The sequence below is a fragment of the Bos indicus x Bos taurus genome, chromosome 29 (genome assembly GCF_003369695.1).
Source record: "Bos indicus x Bos taurus breed Angus x Brahman F1 hybrid chromosome 29, Bos_hybrid_MaternalHap_v2.0, whole genome shotgun sequence".
NCBI lineage: Eukaryota > Metazoa > Chordata > Mammalia > Artiodactyla > Bovidae > Bos > Bos indicus x Bos taurus.
Genome location: NC_040104.1, coordinates 17,045,040 through 17,061,585, shown reverse-complemented (window position 1 = coordinate 17,061,585; position 16,546 = coordinate 17,045,040). Strand labels below are relative to the sequence as shown.

Genomic DNA, 16,546 nt, shown 5'->3' with positions numbered 1-16,546 from the left:
GGGGCAGCATTATGAACTCAATGGACATGACTTTGAGCAAACTCTGGGAGAAGTAAAGGACAGGGAAGCCTGGTGTGCTGCAGTCGTTGGGGTTACAAAGAGTTGGACATGCCTGAGCGACTGCACAACACAGAAAAAGTCCATTGCTTCTCTTGGAATTCCTCTTTCTTGCCCCTGCCCTGTGTGAGAGCCTCTGCTTGGCCCACTGGTCTCTGCCCCTGGGTTCCTGCATCACAAGCAGCTGAGCAGCTGAGTCCCAGAAATGGCCCTGGTGCTCACCCACCACGTGGCAGACACCCCACAAAGAAATCCTTTATTTTTACCTCCTACCAGCCAGTTGATCTGTTAACCAGCTCCTTCCCCAGCCCTGACTTCGTAGCCTGATCATCTCTAGGGTAACCACTTCTCTGTGACTTCGTTTATAGAGAAGAACCTTGAAGGGGCTGGGCCTGCAGCTGTGATTCCTCTGAGCTGGCATCCCAGGTGAAGGTTTTACATCAGAAATTAACATTTAAAAGTGTCTTCATTTACATAAACCATACATAAATTTGCCCCAGGTTGGAGTAAAAAGGGATTACTCAATGCCCATGATACTTACACAAGGGAGAGAAGCCTGTCTTCATGCTGGTGATTCTTTTCCCAGAAGGCTTCAATAGAAGATTCCTTGAAATACCACGATTCCCTTGTGCATTCAGAGTATGATTCAGTTTACCCATTTTTTTTTCAGGATCACATCTGTCATGTGTAAATCAAGATGTATTTGAATAATCCACTCGCCATCCTGAAAACTGCCATTTCTTTTTCTCTTATGTCTCTTCCTCTTTCCTCTTTCTCTGCTTCTGATGACTCCTTTGTGGTCACAGGGAAATGGGAAACCAGGTAGAAACCGAGGCTGCACAGTGCCCATCACTGAGAAAGGCTTTCCTAGGAAAACAGAGTGACCACTGAGTCAGTGGAGTGTGGAGGTGGAGAGTTTGCACCCTAGACTCATTGCCCTTGTTTCAAACCATGGCTAGTGCTACCTTACCACCTGGCTCCATGCCATCCTGCGTGTGTGTTTATTTTGCAGAGAAATAAGGCAGTCTCATAGTTCAGATTGCTCAGAAATAAGGGCTTCCCTCGTAGCTCAGTGGGTAAAGAATCTGCCTGCAATGCAGGAGACCCAGGTTTGATTCCTGGGCTGGGAAGATCCCCTGGAGAAGGAAATGGCAACCCACTCCAGTATTCTTGCCTGGAGAATCCCATGGACAGTGGAGCCTGGCAGGGTGCAGTCCATAGGGTCGCAAGAGTCAGACTTGACTTAACTGCTAAACCACCACCAAGGCAATCTCAGAAGCTTCCCAGGTGGTGTAGTGGTAAAGAACCCGTCTGCCAAAGCAGGAGACATGGGTTCAATCCCTGGGTTGGGAAGATCCCTTTGATAAGGAAATGGCAACCCACTCCAGTATTCGTGGACGGAGGAGCCTGGTGGGCTACAGTCCATGGGGCCGTGAAAGTCTGATGCAACTGAACACATAAACACAAAGCAATCTCACCTCTCTAGAGAGTCGTTTACCTGACAAACACTAAGCTGGGCTATTTGAATATATTATTTTATTTAATCCTTAAAATAGACCTATGAAAATTTCCTATCTTATTCTTAAGAAAACTGAGGCTCAGAGAAGCAAAATGAATTTACTTGTCATTTATTTACTTTAATGAAACAGTGTTATTTGCGTATTTTGGTGAAGTTTTAATTCAGCCATCCCCAAGCTTTTATGGCACCACGGACCAGCTTTCTGAAAGACAGTTTTTCCATGGAGTGGAGAGGTGATGGTTTCAGGATGATTCAAGTGCACTGCATTTATTGTGCTCTTTATTTCTGTTATTATGAAATCAGCTCCACCTTAGATCATCAGACATTAGATCCTGGAGGTTGGGGATGCCTGGTTTAACCGATGTTTGTTTTGTTTCATCTGTATGCCAGACACTGTCTTGGCCACTGGGACAGCAATAAGAAGGTCCATGAACTGAAGACAAACTTTAAGTGTTCACACAGACCAAGGTGAAATGGCTGTGGTGGACTCAATGGACAGGGATCTGGGGCTGCAGGGCGGGCATTTGAGAGGAAGGCTTGTCCTGGTCATAGAGCTGAAGAAAGTGGAGTTCATTTGGGAAGGAATGCTGTCTTACAGGAGAACTGAACATGCAGCCAGGCATAGAGCAGGTGGAATAGGTGGAACGGAGGACAGGCAGACCATGGCCTGCATGGTGGGCATGTCTCAGAGCTTCATATTTATTAAACCTAAAGAAGAAGAGCAGGGTAGGGATCGGGCTGGTTTGTTTCCAGATCGCTTGGTCTGCCTCGTGGAGACAGGGTAAGAGGGGCCCTGACTGCACTTGGGGGCACCCTTGGGCACAGTGCTGACGTTTGGTTGAGAGAAAATGCTGGCAGAGACTGGAACGGTGGGTAGAGAGAGAAGTCCACAGACTTGAGCACTTTGGAGGTGAAAGTCAGTAAGACTGGGTATCAGAGAGGAAGAAAAGGGAAATATCACCGAGTTTTTCAACTACGTACTGAGTGGCTCACGGGCCATTCACTTAAATAGCGCAGGAGGAGGACCCAGTTGGGGAGAGCATCATGAATTGTCACGAACCTCCCTGGATGCGGCTATCTTGACTTGTTGCTAAAACTCCAGCAAAGCCTACGGTCTTCTGGTCATAAGTGGTGAGGGATGCATGTGTAGACCAGCTTGTCGGAAGAGAAAGGAGAACTTAAGGGCATAAGAGTGCCTTTGGCAGAGCCTGAAAGAGCTTCAGTAATTAAGGGCTTGAGCTTTGATGAAAGAAAGACAAGGGCCAACCATGAAATTAACAGGAAAGCGAGACACCTTATAGATGAGAAGTCTGAGAAAGACTTTTTCAAGAAGGAGACAATTGCCCGAAAAACCAAACGCTTACTGGTAAGTTGAGTCCAAAGACCTACTGGATTTACTAACACCATTGGTGACATTAATGAAAAGAATTCCAGTCCAAGATGAGACTGGAACTTAGATTTGAATAGGTTGAGGACCAAGTGTCAAGTGAAGAAAAGGAGACAGTAGGTAAACAGACCATTCTTACGAAACACAGCCATTTGGAGGAAAGGACAGAATTCTGGCTGAAAGGAGATGAGCAGGAGACTAAATTGCTGTTGTTATTGTTGTGTGTGTGGTAAAGACAAAGGCTTTACCTCCTAGACACTCACGATCCAATGGAGAAAGCCAGGCACCGAAACAAGCGTGTCATGCTGTGATAAGACCCATATGTAAAGACAGCCCCTCGCTGTGCCTTGAGTTTATGGAATCAGGACACAGGGTGTACAGTCTTTGGAAACTGTGATTTATTATGCGATTATCTTTCAATTTTACCTAAGGCCCCAAAGCTATGCAGAGAAGGCAATGGCACCCCACTCCTGTACTCTTGCCTGGAGAATCTCATGGACAGAGGAGCCTGGTGGGCTGCAGTCCATGGGGTTGCTAAGAGTCGGACACGACTGAGCAACTTCACTTTCACTTTTCACTTTCATGCATTGGAGAAGGAAATGGCAACCCACTCCAGTGTTCTTGCCTGGAGAATCCCAGGGACGGGGGAGCCTGGTGGGCTGCCGTCTATGGGGTCACACAGAGTCGGACATGACTGAAGTGACTTAGCAACAGCAGCAGCCAAAGCAATGGGTGCTAACTATGTTCCTATTGCAAAGTAAGATGCTTGGCTAATGGCTGACAGCTCACCTCTAGCTTCTGAAAGCTGGAACTTGGTGAGGAGAGAGTTGGAAATTGGGGAGATATATTGTGCCTTCTTTGACACAGCTCACGAGGGTTTATGAGTGGCACCTTTCCCAGGGGAGGTATTGGGGAAAGTGTATTTCTCACCTCCAGCCTAGATGGAAAACCTGCAAAGGAGTCACACACACAGCTCGCTGGTCCCAGAGGACTGAACAGGAACACAGGTCACCGGCTGGGTGAGTCCTCCATAGCAATGGATAATAGGCTACATCTGGGGAGTAACTGCCCTCATTTGCAGCGGTGCTTCAAAGTTTCCTGAGGATGAGATGGGAGCTGTGCCAAAATGCTTCAGTTTGGGGCTTTCCTTGGTCCTGTCCAAGGGAATGGCCACATGATTCAGTGCTTTACAAAAAGAAAGGTCCCTAAGTGGCCAGTGACGTTGGCCAACATGATCGGTGATCTTGAGAAGAGGGAATTAGTGTGGGTGGTTTGTTGATGGTAGAACGCTAAGAGGTGAGCACAAATCAAGGCAGTGGATATAATGGATGAAGACAACTTTTTACAGAAGTCAGGAAAAGGAGAGAGACATGTGATGTCAGCTACAGGGAAGGTTGTTTTGTTTTGAAGAATGCAAAGTTTAACCCATAAACCAGATAAAGGTGGGGTTTTTGGCTTCCAGTTTATGCTCTGCTTTTATATTATGTTCCAGTCAAGCTAACAGGTGTCCTGCACAATGGTTGTTGTTGTTGTTGTTTAGTCACTCAGTTCAGTTCAGTCGCTCATTCATGTCTGGCTCTTTTGCAACCCCGTGGACTGTAGCCTGCCAGGCTCCTCTGTCCATGGGATTTTCCAGGCAAGAATACTGGTGTGGGTTGCCATTTCCTTCTCCAGGGCATCTTCCTGACCCAGAGATTGAACTCACATCTCCTGCATTGGCAGGTGGATCCTTTACCACTAAGCCACCAGGGAAGCCCCAACAGTAGCAGGTATTATTAAAAAGCAAATGAATCTTTACTTTTGAAAACCAGAAGGGGCCCTCTCTTTATAACACAGTATCTTAATTTTTTTTCCACATTTCTCTCAATATCTTACATGGCTAGCATCTGTTCCTTACCCCAAACAGCTTCCTCTCTTTCTCAGCCAGGTCAGAATAAGACCTTGATTCTCCACTCTTCTCAGTCTGCCTATAGAGTCTGTTCTCTTCTTCTGCAAGTGGAACTCTGCCTTTTTAACTGTTGTTGCTTTTCAGTCTCTCAGTCGTGTCCAACTCTCTGTGCCCCCATGGACTATAGCATGCCAGGCTTCCCTGTCCTTCACCATCTCCCAGAATTTGCTCAAACTCATGTCCATTGAGTCGATGATACCATTCAACTATCTCATCCTCTGTCAGCCCCTTCTCTTCCTGCTTTCAATATTTGCCAGCATCAGGCAATTTTCCACTCTGAATTTGGCTATTTCTGGCCTCAGCTTCCTTTTAGCCCATTGCTACTCCGTGGAGTGATACACCCTTTCTGGGTGATGATCTAGCAACAAATGTTCCTGCTTCTTAGGAGAGATGGAAGAGAAGCCCTTGAGCATCTATATTTTAGCAGATTTCCTTTGGGCATAAGCAAATAAACAAATCTATGTTTTTAGATTTGCTTGAGACATAAGTATTCTTAAATGTTGCTGGGAAAGAGCCAGAGGAAATGGAGCTGACAGAGTTGATAAACAGCAGGTCCTTGAGGAGAAGGAAGGGCTGAACCTGAGCACTGATGGAGATGAAAGATCCTCAAACATGAAGAGGGTGCTTCCTTTATTGCAGCATGGATTGGGGTGGAGGAGGACAGGGAGAGACAGAGAAAAGATCTTTACAGGTGAAAATTCAAGTGAAGAGTCTGGATTACAAGGGGCTTTCATGCAACTGATTCACTCATCCAGCTAATCAAAGTTGTGAAGATAATGTTTGAACTGAATTAGAGGAGATAAGATTTTACCCCAAATAGTCATTCATTCATTCAGCAAATTTTCATCAAGCACCTACGCTACTCCAGGCCATGGTCTCGACACTGGAAGCTTGAGAGTAAATAAAGCGACAAAGTCTCTGCTCCTATAGAACTCATATCCTCTGAGCGTGGGGGCAGAAGGGGACCATTTGCCCATAAACAAGTCAGTTTCAACATTGGTACACATCATAAGGAAAATGGCAAGGTGCTGGAAAGGGAGAGGTTGAGGTGGGAGTGGGAGCAGTTTCTTCAGCTCCTGTGTCAGAGAACATCTCCCTGAGATGCTGTGTGAACACAGATCTGAGCTAGAAGAGGGGAATCCACCATTTCTGTGCCCCTAAGATGTAAAGACAACTGTCCCTGAAGTTGACAGTTGAACCGTTGGGCCTGGACACTTTTAGGAAACTGAAATAACTTTTATAGCACAAACTTCCCCAAAGTAACCAACAGATACCTAGAACTACCTTACCTGATTCCTTTAAATGTTCTAATATGTGTGGTGATTTCTCTTAAGACACAAATTTGGATGTTGCTTATAAATTGCATAATCCTATCCAGTGGGGCAAAAACCAGGTAAGGTTACACTGACATGCTCTTAGGGAGAAAGTGAGGGATGGAGAAGTAAAGAATGTTAGTATTGTGCTGAGATGATCACCAAGTTCTGAATCCATCTTTTCCGTGTCTTATCCTAGAGGCATTTTTCTTTCTTATTTTTAAGTTATTTTATCTTGTGCTATTTCATGCATCTTTTCTAACCTCTTTAAATTCTTTAGGGTAGAAAGTCATATATAAATAAATAAACAGCATACTCTAGAAATTGAACTGTTTTTCTCTTCTGCCTCTTCACTTCTCTGATCTCCAAATACTGACATGAGGTCTGCATCTATCCCCGCTGAATCAAAATGAAAGAACCGTGGCTTTCTAAGAGGTTGTCTCTTTTGTAACTTGATTCTCCCAGAAGCTGAGCATGAGATTGGAAGGGTGAAGAAAGGTGTTGTCAGTAGAGAAGGTTCTAGCGTTACAGGACTTCTTTGAAGTGGGAGATAAAATACTTTAATCAGAAGTCAGATGCTTCCAAGAATACCCCTGAATTTAGAATTTCCTTAAAATATATTAAAAATTTTAGATTATAAAAGAAAGAGTGAGTAGAAGGTAGAAAAAATATTACGAAATCCCTCAAAGATAACAGTTACCTTGTTAATGAGGATGGAAGCTTCCTCTAGAATCCCTTGCCTAAAATGTGAAATTTCACATTTTTCCCATCTCAAATTTAAAAACAAAAAAGTCCGTTTCTTCCTATTAAAATGGTACATAGCTAGGTGGGAGGGGGATTCAGGATGGAGGGGACACATGAATGGTGCTGCTGCTGCTGCTGCTGCTAAGTCACTTCAGTCGTGTCCGACTCTGTGTGACCCCATAGACAGCAGCCCACCAGGCTCCCCCCTCCCTGGGATTCTCCAGGCAAGAACACTGGAGTGGGTTGCCATTTCCTTCTCCAATGCATGAAAGTGAAAAGTGAAAGTGAAGTCGCTCAGTCGTGTCCGACTCTTAGCAACCCCATGGACTGCAGCCCACCAGGCTTCTCCGTCCATGGGGTTTTCCAGGCAAGAGTACTGGAGTGGGGTGCCATCGCCTTCTCTGGACACATGAATACTGATGGCCAATTCATATTACGTATGGCAAAGAGCCATCACAAAATTGTAAAGTAATCATCCTCCAATTAAAATAAATACATTTTTTAAATGGTACAAAACTAAATACCTATTTCTTTTTTGCACACTTGAGGTTAGACATTTGACTCATGCCTGCAATTTCTACCAGTGTTGTGTGTTTATTCAGATGAACCTCATCCCCATCCCAATTGGAGTGGGGCCTTTTCATGGTCCTGTTACAAGACTGCTGTCCCGCTAAGCTCCAGCAGAGTGGAAAGAAACTGTGAAGTTGGAGGGCAAACCTCCTGATGACAAGATGCATTAATGCCAGTCACATCCTGGGCACTGGCTCCAGGAAGGAGACTTCTCTCCTGGAAAGCATCAGGAAGGAAAACCTGCTAGTTCTGCTCTGCCCTTGGCTATCAGTCACCTGACCTGTTAGGTAACCACATTTTTCTAATGAGATGGGAGGTGCCAGCCCAGATTCAAGGGTCTTCAGCTGAAAGGTGACATTGTTGGTGGAGTTTTGTTTCCACCCTGGATACAGATTGAAAAGTTTCTTCTCATGGCTTCAGAAGCACCTGCTTGCTGAGTCTCTAAAGGTTGTGTCTGATGGACATTTAACACCAGGCAGCCCTCAAGTTCTTGAGCATCATGGGAGAAGGATGTGCGGCTTAGAACTCGAGAGGAGCAGGAGCCAGCATCACTGTAGCCTCCTCCTTTGCCCAGAACTTAACACGAGTCATCTTGAATGGACCCACTTTCTTCATTCTTCCATCCTTGAGGATTTCTTTGAAATGATACTTAAAGTTGGAGGCCTGAGGCAAACAGGGAGCTATTCTCTAGAGAATACTCCCCCCCGCCAAACAACTTTCTTTCATCCTTCCGTTGTCATCCTCCCGTTGTGGCTGGACATACATCCTGAAAAGCCATCTCCGGCTACCAGGTTCCCTACACACCCCAGCCCTGCTTTCAGATAAAGAAGTAAAATGTGTGATTTTTAAGAGTTTAGGACTGATTTGTCCTTTTCATCTATTCTGACATGATTTAATGTTCCAGAACTTGTAAAGGGAACAGATTTTTTTTTCCTTTTTTGTAGAATTGGTGAATAATTTATCAAGTGCCTGCAAGAGCTGCAGCTTTAAATTATTAAAATGCATTTTGGTTTTGAAAGAAGACATCTGAGATGTTTGCCTTGGCCCATGCTCATGCCTTTGTGCAGCAGCAAGGAAGTCCTACAAATTCAGGGAATGGTAAGGTGATTTTCAGTGATTTATGGGGTGACTGAGAAGGAGCCAGAAAAAAAAAAGCACCAAACAAACAAACGAACAACGCAGACAACTTTCATTTATTTAAGATAGAGCCTCTTTTGGAAGCAAATAACCTTTTGTCGCATCTCCGGAGAAATGACATTTCGTTTCCCTTCTTCTGCTTTGCAAGGACAGCAGCTGGGCGCTGGCAGAAGCTGAAGGAGATGAAAGGCACTCACAGACCCCTCCCAGTCCCTTCTTACTGTCCATCCTTCACCCAGCAAGCTGAAGGCAAGGCTGTGCTTCCTCCCATTCGTCACAGGTCAGAAATGGAGCGTAGCCGCTGATCTCCGGAGAATATTATCCATTCCACTTAGTCCGACCTAAATAATAAATTTGCTCTGGACCAGGAAAATAAAGAGAAGCCTAGAATATTTCCCATCTGGCCAAGGGCCCTGGTCTGGCCCATCTGCCTCTGTGTGGGGGTGTGGCCTTTTCAGAGCAGATTTCCTAGCAGAGACGGAAGAGGGCGGGTCCCCAGACCCCTCTACCTGTGCTCAAAGTCCTCCGTTCCATCACATTTCTTTCCCTTCTTCCTGCCTCTTTCCTTTACCCATCCTTCCATCTCTGCTGGCAGGCTCTCTTCTATCTTCTATGGTGCTGTGCAAGGGTTATTTTTTCCTCTAAATGCCTGCCCCCACCCCGCCCAGGCCTACTCTGCATGGAAAGAGGCCATTGGATCCTGGCCGTAGGATCAAAAAGGTCTGGCCCTAAATCCCTAAGAGAAATTGATCATGGGATTGGCACTCTATCTTTAGGCAGAGTAAGTACAAAGCTGAGGCTCAGCAGACAGCGTGGCTGAGGTGTGAAAAGTGGGCAGGGCCTCAAGACAGCAGAGCCTTATGAAAGTGGGATTCTTCCTTAGAGGAAAAGCATGTCTTATTCGACCAGCCCTCCCTGTTTCTCTCCCATCCTATGCCTTGCTCTGAAAGGAGAGGGGGTGTGAGGACTCTCTACTCCATGTTCAACTTTGCACAGCCCCTGCACGGGTATCATCATCTTGCGTACACGTTTAGAAAAGCTACACCCGTGTCATCTCACAAGGCAGTTACATGACAGGTTGGAGTCACATCCGGGTTGTGTGATGTCATCACAGCTCATCCTACTCAGTTAGGCTTTGTCTTTGTGGTGAAGGCAACAAAGTCTGGGGTTTTGGAGCTGAGTTCTGTCCATCCTACTCTTTGTTTGTCCTTCTCAAACTAAGGAATTATAAGATGAAACGCCTCAGTAGGGTCTGAGAAGGATACAGTGTTATAATCGAGGGCGGCTTGGATCTAATCTAATTCAATCCCTCCCTTGGAATGATGAGCCTGAGCTCTGAGACGTTTAGCGCCCTGAATCCATGTCTGCTCACCACAGAGCCAGTCCTCTCCACTAGGACGACATTCTCTAACAGGGCCTGGTGACATTTTGGGATGCATACATGGGAAACCAGGAAACATTCTTAAGAGGGAGCTTCTTCATGATGGCAGGAAGCATTTTGCAAAGGACAGAGGCAGAGGCACATGCTTCTCAGACAGTCCTGGCAGATGGATTTGCAAAGACACTGCAGCAACACCACCCTTCCAACTTGCTTCTCTATCCGCTGACCTGGCAGCTACCCCCCGAGCAAAGTGCAGGGTCTGCTCCTACCATCCGTGGATCTAGTCTGACCTTGCTCTTCTTCAGTCACTAAATCATGACCGACTCTTTGAAACCCTGTGGATAGTAGCATGCCAGGTTTCCCTGTCCTTCACTGTCTCCCAGAGGTTGCTAAACTCATGTCCATTGAGTCGATGATGCCATCCAGCCATCTCATCCTCCGTCATCCCCTCCTCCTCCTGCCTTCAATCCTTCCCAGCATCAGGGTCTTTTGCAATGAGTTGGCTCTTTGCATCAGGTGGCCAAAGTATTGGAGTTTCAGCTTCAACATCAGTCCTTCCAATGAATATTCAAGGTTGATTTCCTTTAGGATCGACTGGTTTGATCTCCTTGCTGTCCAAGGGACTCTCAAGAGCTTCTCCAGAACCATAATTCAAAAGCATCAATTCTTTGGTGCTCAGCCTTCTTAATGGTCCAACTCTCACACCCGTACATGACTACTGGAAAAAATCATGGCTTTAACTAGACAGACGTTTGTCGAAAAAGTGATGTCTGGGCTTATGACTGCTCATAACCAGTGGAATGTGGCTAAAGTGACTGCATGACTCTGAGGCCACGTCAAGAAAGGCTATCAGCTCCTTCCCATTTGCCCAGAGGGGCCATCTTCCCTGGAAGAAATTTTCCCACTCAAAACAGAAACCTGCTGGAGTTTCCCAGGTGAAGCCAGTCCTTCCAGCCACCTTCTAAAGTATAGACAAGTAAATGGTGATGCCTCTGGGATAGTGCAGGTCCAGGCATGCTGGTTACCCCATCATCTGAGCCTCTCAGACCTCATGGAGCAGAGACCAGCCATCACTTCCCTGTCCCTGTTCCCGACCCACAGAGTCTGGGTCCAGCATAGCATAGTTGTTGGCTAAGTTCACTAAATTCAAAGGAGCTTACGTTACGTATTAATAGCAAAAGAAGCAGTAATACTTTTGCATGCATGCTTGGTCATATCTGACTCTTTGCAACCCCATGGACTGTAGCCCACCAGCCTCCTGTGTCCTTGGAATTATCCAGGCAAGAATAGTGGAGTAGGCTTCCATTTCCTTCTCCAATTGGGTCTTCCCCACCCAGAGATTGAACCTGGGTATCCTGTGTTGGCAGGTGGATTCTTTACCACTAGCGCCACCTGGGAAGCCCATAATACATGTTTTCAGTAAAAAAAAAATAAAAAATGTTTATTAACCAAAATAATATTTAAAAGTTCCTTCAATATAGGCCTGACTGACTGTGTAATTTATGGTAATTCACATAATGGAATCCCTATAACCCTTATAGAGATATGATAGATAAATACCTGTTATAAAGAGATGTCTAAGACATATTATAAGCTGAAAAAAGCTACTTGCAAAGCAGCGTGTATACTATCACATTGTAAGAAGAAGAAAAAGGAACTGTGTGCGTCTATGTATGTGTCTGAGTGAGGCTTATGTGTGCACAGGAAAAATCTGGAAAGGTATGCAAGAAACTCTTGAGCTCTTACTGCTGGACAGTGGGAATGAGGAGTCAGTTCCATGATCAATTTTCTTTTCATGTCACCCTGTTCTCTACCATCTGATTTTCTACCATGAATTCCTCCTGAAATTAACACTTCCAAAAACTTGAAGGCAATGAGAAGTCTATATACTACCTCTGAAGAGAAAAAATTTTATATATTTATTGCAGATGCCAGCTGAAATTGCAGATTTTTAACTAACTGCACAAAGACAATACAAAGTAATTTATTTTTCAATATTTGAGACAGCCCTTTTAACCCTAATACTGACTGACTTCATTTTTTGTATAGCTCAACATTGGATGTCATGCATAGAATATTATAAAATATGATGTCTGGGAAACAGATGATATTAATAAAGAATTAATTGTATTTTCTTTCTGCACCTCCCGACCCTCAACCAAGGCAGTATAAACAGCATGTTTAACCACAGGCAGAAATGAACTCAGTCACCCAAAGAGAATGGTAATTAGCAAGATGTGGTTTAGATTATTGTTCATGCCAGCTCTCTTCTAGGAGGAGGAACCATCCACATAATGTTCTGCAACCATTGGAATGTAGCACTCACCCCTCCCTGTTTCAGACATCTCTTTCAGGTGGCGCCCATGGCAGCACCCTGCAGATAAGGTCACAGGCCATTTAGGAAGTGATCTTATGCCATGGCTCACCTGGAGATGTGTGGTGTTTGGGGGATGGGGTGCATTTGTGGCTCATTGGTAAGCTGATTTATATGGTGTACGTGTGGGGGGCGGTAGGTGGGGTAGGGAGGGGCAGCCTATGATCAGAGTAGTTGCTGTCTGTCTCCCTTGGCAAATGCCGAGCTAGAGCTGTCCTTTGACCAGTGAAAGGTTTTGCCAGGCTTCTCTGTCCATGGGATTCTCCAGGCAAGAATACTGGAGTGGGTTACCATTCCCTTCTTCAGGGGTTCTTCCTGGCCCAGGGATCAAACTTGGGTCTCCTGTATTGCAGAAGGATTCTTTACCATGTGAGCCACCAGGGAAGCCCTCACCAATGATTTGCTGGCCATAGATTTATGTAACTCAGCTTTTTCCCTTTGGAAATGATCTCCATTAGAAACCACAGTGTTTTAACTAACGTGTCACTGATCTGAGCAACTGTTTCTCAGTTCCCTGTAAAAGCACCTTGGGGTACATCCATCTATGTAATTTTAGTAGAAATAATTTTGTAATGCTCCTGAATTATTTGTGTGTGTATGTCTGTGTAGTAGATATGATAGACCATTAATTATAGCTACTGTTGAAATCTTGCATAAAAATATGAAGATTGCTCTGAATTTGTACGGAGCTGTCAACAATTTTCATCTCCACAAACCCTATGTGATTTTGTACCTTGTGATATCCCTTCTAAATCACAACAAGCCAAGATAAATTTTCACAGAATTCCCACTTTGCATGTCTCCCCATAAACTATTTTCTTTTCCGTGATCTAGTCATAATAAAGAGACCCAGGCAATGTTTCTCACCCCAGATATTTGTCTCCTAATATTATTTTCCTTGTTTCTTTGACAGCTTCTCTCTAAGGCAACCAAGGAATTCTGAACAGCCATAGACAATTATCTTGTTTTCTTTGACTTCCCTAAAATACCTAGCATTTTTGATTACTCACTTTTTCTTAACAATCTGCCAGTCCTGACATGAGAACTACCTTGACTTTCTCCTCCCTTTCCAAGAAGCCTCTGCTCTGTTGTCAGTAAGCCTCATCCCTCCCCTCTGTCCCAGAAAGGTGGTGAGCACATCCACAGGACAGTCAGCAGGCTTGTAATATGTCCTTCCTCTTATACAGTGACTTCACGCATGCCCTGGCGTGTTAATTTTCCCAAATGGAGAGCTTCAGCTTTCATATCTTTGGGCAATTTAGATACCATGATTGTGTAATTTTTAAGATTCCTTCCAGCCCTATAAATCTCTGATCCTATTATGTCTAACTGCTTGCTAGATAGTTTCTCTCAGGTGTTCCACTAGGATCTCAAACTCACCATGCCTGAGTTTCAACACATCATGTTTCTCTGCAGAATATGCAAGGCATATTGTAAAGAGCAGAGACAGAATTTGGAGTCCAATAGGTCAGGAATGGTGGTTCAGATAGTAAAGAATCTGTTTGCAATGCAGGAGATGCAGGTTCAATCCCTGGGTTGAGAAGATCCCCTGGAGAAGTGAACGGCTACCCACAGTATTCTTGCCTGGAGAATCCCATGGACAGAGGAGCCTGGTGGGCTACAGTACCTGGGGTCGCAAAGAGTGGTCCATAACTGAGCAACTAACACTTTCACACTTTTGCAGATCTGGGATTTAGTTGTGGCTGCCCGGTTTATTTGGGAAGTTTGCACATCCTCCCTGATTTGCAACTTCTTTATCTTGAAGAATTTTTTCTAAATCTTATGAGAGTTTTATAAGGATTAAATGAGCTAAAGAATGTAAAATTGATAGGCCGATAGTAATACAATGGCACGTGGTGAATGTTGGTTTCCTTCCCCTCGTATTCTGCAGTCTTTTTTATTTCCCTGTGGCTGTCATTCTCCTGGTTACTCAGACTCAGAACGTGAGCCCCATTCTCATGTGTCACCCCAACCCAAACCAAATCATGTGACGTCAGTCCCTCTCAAAATGCTGTTAAAACTGCCCCTGCAGATCCACTGGGATCCGCCTACCTGACAACACCTCCATCCCTTCATACCTGGACCACCGCAGGGGCTCTGTGCAGCCTTCCCACCAGCTTCCTGTTTTACAGGCCTAACCAACCCTTGCATCCATTCAGGCATCTTCCTGACTCACCTGTCCGTGCCTTCCACAAAGAATGACCAAATATATGTGCCAGACACAATGCCTGACCACAAAGTCATTTAATGTGATCGTTGCCTCCTCTTTATAAAAAATAAATAAACAACGGCCCCTATCATGGATAATACATTTTTCTTAGACACCTTGATCTGCATTTTACTGCTGCCCTCCCACGGCTATAGTTAAAATGCGATGTTTATCTCTGATATGAGAAACTTGCAGCCTGTCCTCTGGCCTCTGTATGCGAACTCTTGCTTCTGAAGCCACTATGGCCTTAAAGCTGACCTTTCTGACTTTAACAGGAAAGTCCTACCTCCTCCATGATCTCTGTCCCAACCATCACAGCTGACCTCTTTTCTCATTGTTTACAAAAACACATGGGCTATTTTTGGAACCATTCTTTGGACACTCAATCTTGAGGATGTAAATGCTTTTAAATGTGGGTAATTCCCACTGCCCGCAAAGTTCTCCTCCCATTTGTACTACTAGTGTATTCCTTCCATCTTTAGTCTGAGCCAGATGAAACATTCTCTCCTTTTGGAAACTTCAAATGGCCTACTCAGCCTTGTTATGTCCCTCCTCAAGCGTGATTGGGCGTTTGATTTTGCGTGCACTCATTTTATTGTTCACATACAGAACTTGTTGTATTGTAATTACTTTATCTGCTTTGCATGTGGTTCCCTAGCAATCTAGGTCTGTATTTCTTGTTCATTTTAAAACTCTCCACTGGTGGGCTTCCTACCATGTAGACAGTGCTTAGTAAACATACATTATTGTTCAGTCACTCAGTTGTGTCTGACTCTTTGTGACCCCAGGGACTGCAGCATACCAGGCTTCCTTGTCCTTCTTTACTATCTCCCGGAGCTTGCTCAAACTCATCTCCATTGAGTCGGTGATGCCATCCAACCATCTCATCCTCTGTTATCCCCTTCTCCTCTTGCTTTTAATCTTTCCTAGCATCAGGGTCTTTTCCAATGAGTCAGCTCTTCGCATCAGAGGGCCAACGTATTGGAACTTCAACTTCAGTATCAGTCCCTTCAGTGAATATTCAGGATTGATTTCCTTTAGGATTGACTGGTTTGATCTTGCAGTCCAAGGGTCTCTCAAGAGTCTTCTCCAACACCACAGTTCAAAAGCACAAATTCTTTGAGACCCAGCCTTCTTTATGGTCTAACTCTCATATCCATACATGACTACTGGAAAAATCATAGCTTTGACTAGATGGACCTTTGTTGGCAAAGTAATGTCTCTGCTTTCTAGTATGCTGTCTAGATTTGTCATAGGTTTTCTTCCAAGGAGCAGTTCAGTTCCATTCAGTCACTCAGTCATGTCTGACTCTTTGCGACCCCAAGAATTGCAGCACGCCAGGCCTCCTTGTCCATCACCAACTCCTGGAGTTTACCCAAACTCATGTCCATTGAGTAGGTGATGCCATCCAACCATCTCATCCTCTGCCATCCCCTTCTCCTTCTGCCCTCAATCCCTCCCAGCATTAGGGTCTTTTCCAATGAGTTGACTCTTTGCATCAGGTGGCCAAAGTATTGGAGTTTCAGCTTCAGCATCAGTCCTTTCAATGAACACCCAGGACTGATCTCCTTTAGGATGGACTGGTTGGATCTCCTTGCAGCCCAAGGGACTCTCAAGAGCCTTTTCCAACACCACAGTTCAAAAGCATCAATTTTTCGGCATTCAGCTTTCTTCACAGTCCAACTCTCATATCCATACATGACCACTGGAAAAACCATAGCCTTGACTAGACGGACCTTTGTTGGCAAAGTAATGTCTCTGCTTTTGAATATGCTATCTAGGTTGGTCATAACTTTCCTTCCAAGGAGCAAGTGTCTTTTAATTTCATGGCTACAGTCACTGTCTGCAGTGGTTTTTGGAATTCAAGAAAATAAAGTTTGTCCCTGTTTCCATTGTTCCCCATCTAT

The 16,546-nt window shown here is 44.8% G+C and overlaps 1 protein-coding gene across 9 annotated transcripts in view; it reads left to right on the top strand.

Moving 5' to 3' along the window:
- Positions 1–16,546, top strand: part of LOC113885851 (opioid-binding protein/cell adhesion molecule) — a 1,067,028-nt gene that overhangs the window by 565,334 nt on the left and 485,148 nt on the right. The gene's annotated exons all lie outside the window — the stretch shown is intronic.